The 3,902-nt window shown below is 42.9% G+C and overlaps 1 protein-coding gene across 6 annotated transcripts in view; it reads right to left on the bottom strand.

The window, feature by feature from the left end:
* The window catches only part of USP37 (ubiquitin specific peptidase 37), a 94,996-nt gene extending 91,099 nt beyond the window's left edge, over positions 1-3,897 (bottom strand). For 3 of the 6 annotated variants that reach the window (XM_012740233.3, XM_012740237.3, XM_012740232.3), the window contains exon 1: positions 3,322-3,557. The gene's annotated coding sequence lies outside the window, so the exon portion shown is untranslated. The other 3 variants (XM_012740235.3, XM_012740236.3, XM_076005944.1) reach the window with 3 other exon arrangements.
* Between the last annotated feature and the right edge of the window lie 5 nt (positions 3,898-3,902).

Raw genomic sequence — 3,902 nt, forward strand, 5'->3', positions numbered from 1 at the left:
TCAGGATTTTGCCACCAATGAATCCTTTATACTACAATATTCTTTCTAAAGAACTATTCTTTTTATCTCTTACCAAATAAAGTACGCACTAGTTGTCTCCTTAACTTTCTCCCTGAAGTGGGGCAGAAAGGGGCACAATATACATGATATAGAACTTGTGTACTCGAACAAAATAACAAGCACTTATTAAGAGCTAAATACTTGCTATTGATGCTAATTCTCCTCTAGCTAGAAAATAAATTCAAATGCTTGTGTTGGCATTCATACACTTCCTATTATATTCTTTGTTTTTCAACACAAATCCTACTTTACACACAAAAAACCTATTAAATTTCTAATATTTTCTTCCCCATCCTCCAACAACTCACTTAAACATGGAATCATCACTAGTTTCAGAGTTTAACCTACTGTTAAAATATACGAACCACTATTCTGAATTTCAAAGCCTTTCTTTAAAAAAAGATCCATAAAACAAATGTACAAACGAGATAAAATTAGTGTTGTGACTGAAAGAGGGAAGTTGACCTAAAGTTTATAACCAATTCAGTCAAAAATCTGAATAACCGGTTTTATGACATAAGAATGAGTAAAAGTATCCAAATCTGGAAAACTGTTTTTTTCTTACGTATCCCTTAATTTTTCTGCAGAATGTATTTGTCATAAGATGACAAGAATATCAGTAAGCTGGTGCTTCCAAAAGACACGATGTTTCTTACAGCAAGTTCCAGTTTACCTAGTCATTAAAAAAATTCTCAAAAAATAAAAATGAAATAGATACTAGCTTATATTCTAGTAGCAGACAGACTTTAATAATCACACAAATAAGTGTATAATTACAAGTTCTGAAAAATAATATAAAGTAAGATACAGGGCATGATGACACAAAATTTAAGACTTTGGAGTATAGGGTAGAGAACATCAAGAGAAGGCTTCTCTGAGAAAGTACCAGTTAAGCCGAAAATTGCAGCATGAGTTGATTGGTGGATAGTGGCACTGGAACAATCCAGGCAAATAGCATGTGCAAAGTCCCTGAAGTGGAAAATAACTCGGCATGACTAAGGAAATTAAAAGCAGTGTGGATGAAGTTTAGTGAGGGAGAGGAGGAGGGTACAAAATGAAGCTAATGACAAGAAGCATGCTGTACAGAGCCTTGTGAACCACAGTAAGGATTTTGATTTTTATCCTAAATGTAATAAGCACTTAGCAACAGGAAATCCAATGAAGGGTTTCAAGCAAAGAAATATGTTACAGCTGAATGGAGAAGTGACTTAGTTTGGGTTTGAGGAGGACAGTGAAAAAGAACAAGAATGTAAGAAAATAGGGCAACCAGATAGAAGAGTACTGACATTGTTCAGCTTATAACAATTATAATAATTAATGCTTACTGACCACTTAATGTATGCCATGTGCTTACAATGGTTATCTCATTTAATCCTCATAACAATCCAATGAGGTGGAAATTCTTAGTATTCCCATTTCACAAATGAGAATACTAGGAGCCAGAGTGATCAAGTCTAGGTGAAAAGGGACTGTAGCTTGAACAAGAAAAATGATAGTGAAGATGTACAGAAATAGATTCAAGACATATATTGGAAGTAGCATAGATAGAACTCGGAAACGGTGTGGATACATGGGATGAGAGAGGAATCAAGAATGTCTCTCCAGTATCTAGCCTGTGTAACTAGATAAACGAATATGCCACTTAATGAAATGGAACACTAGAGGAGAAGGAATTTGAGTATGGACAGAAAGACCAAACTTCAGAATTAGATATATTATATTTGAAATTCATGAGAACAAAATCACGTTGAGCTGTTCAGCAGACAGTTGGCTATTTAGATAAGGGGCTGAAACCAAAGGGAACAGGCTACAAATAAAAATTCTTTAGTCATCAATCTATAGGTGGAATTTAAATCTTAGGGAGGGCCAGGCACAGTGGCTGACACGTCATCCTAGCACTCTGGGAGGCTGAGGCGGGCAGATCGTTTGACCTCAGGAGTTCGAGACCAGCCTGAGCAAGAGCGAGACCCCCGTCTCTACTAAAAAAAAAAATAGAAAGAAATTAGCTGGACAACTAAAAATATATATATGAAAAAATTAGCCGGGCATGGTGGCGCACACCTGTAGTCCCAGCTACTCGGGAGGCTGAGGCAGTAGGATTGCTTGAGCCCAGGAGTTTGAGGTTGCTGTGCGCTAGGCTGACACCACAGCACTCTAGCCCAGGCAACAGAGTGAGACTCTGTTTCAAAAACAAAATAAATAAATAAATAAATCTTAAGGAGGAACAGAAGAGTAAAAAGACCTAGCAATGAACCCAAATGTTCATTTTATGGGGCATCAAACATCTCTAAGACAACTGATTACTTTTATGTCGCTGGGTTTTCCAGCCTCCTTCAATTTTACCTGTCAGCAGAGTGCAACACTACCGATGACTTCTATTTCTTGCAAGACTCATCCTTCTTTATTCAGTTATTAAACGTGAAGAACCTTCAATGCTCCATCTGAGGCTGCCTTCTTTCTAGCACTACACTCTCTTTAGGCAATTTCATCTACATTCATAGCTTCGATGATTATCAATATGGCAGATGACATACATACCATATATATGTATCTATGTATCCATCCAGAACTCTGCTTGGCTCTCCAACCCAGTCTATTCTACTTGACACCCCCTCTCAGATATCTCTTCCAGTTAGACTTGCCAGGCATTTTCACCCCAATAAAGGCGTTTACAGAGCCGAGATTTTAAGAGGACTACCACAAAACCACCCATAAGAAAATTCTCCAGAAGACAGGACTTTTGTAATCAATTATCATTTTCTCTCTTGGATCATGGCTTAAACTAGATAAATCTGACAACCTGACCTGATGGCTAGAAATGAGGAACAAAATGCACGACAAAAATATAATCCATGCCTTTTAGTGGGGGATGGTTAAGAGAAAGAAAGTGAAAGACACTCAAGAGAGTGAATGTGTATCGTGTCCAAGGCCTGAGAGATGTGCGGCAACGAAATTCACATGAAGAGACAGAAGGCCTTGTTATGGGGCAAGTGACGGACGACAGTCCCAAAGAAGAGGCGCCAGGTTCAGGTTTCGGAGAGAGCGAGTGACAGCAAAGACCAGGTGAAAGGAGAGGGAAAGCCAGAGGGGGGGTAACACCCAAGTAGAGTACCTGTGAGGCCGGGGAAGCGTCGAGGGGTTGGGGGCAAGCTGAGCAGCAGCGGGGCGAACTCCACTAGAGTGAACGCCGAGTGGGCGGATCGCATGGAGGAGTAGGTGGGGAAAACGACTCAATTGAGAAGCTACCCTGGCCCGCCTTACCTGAGCCTGAGGGTCCGGAACCCCCGGACAGGCCTGCCGAAAGCACAGAGCCCGAGCAAAGGGGGAGGAACTGGGGATAAAAAAGAAGGGACGCCGAGCCTGAAGAAGCGACACCGCTCGCTCCCCCAGTCAGGGAGAGCGGCTGATGGCGGGAACTGTGACCACACGCAAACACGCACGCACGCACGCACGCACACTCGACGCGACCAGAACAGGCGCGTGCGCGCAAGCCTGCAAACTCCGCCCCACGTTTGCCCTCGCTCCGCCCAGTACCTAGCGTTGCCTTGCCCGGACAGCCCCTCCCCAACCGTGACTTAGTACGCACGCGCACTTTTCACTTCACCCAATTTCGACCTCCCACCGTTTCCCTCCTACTCAGCCCAGTCGGGCATGCGCAATACGTGTCCTCCAGGGACCCCCTGTCTTTTCCCGCCCTTCACTGGCCTCCGGAAAAGGGTCAGAGTTCACGCCCCTCTCTGGGGCTACCTGATCGCTGCCGGGCGTTGAGGGAAGCTAGTAGGTCGCGGACGTCCTTCCGGTACTGAATCTTAGGGGGCAAAGGGCATACCCTGGTACTGTTA

The sequence above is a fragment of the Microcebus murinus genome, chromosome 8, assembly GCF_040939455.1.
Source record: "Microcebus murinus isolate Inina chromosome 8, M.murinus_Inina_mat1.0, whole genome shotgun sequence".
Lineage (NCBI taxonomy): Eukaryota > Metazoa > Chordata > Mammalia > Primates > Cheirogaleidae > Microcebus > Microcebus murinus.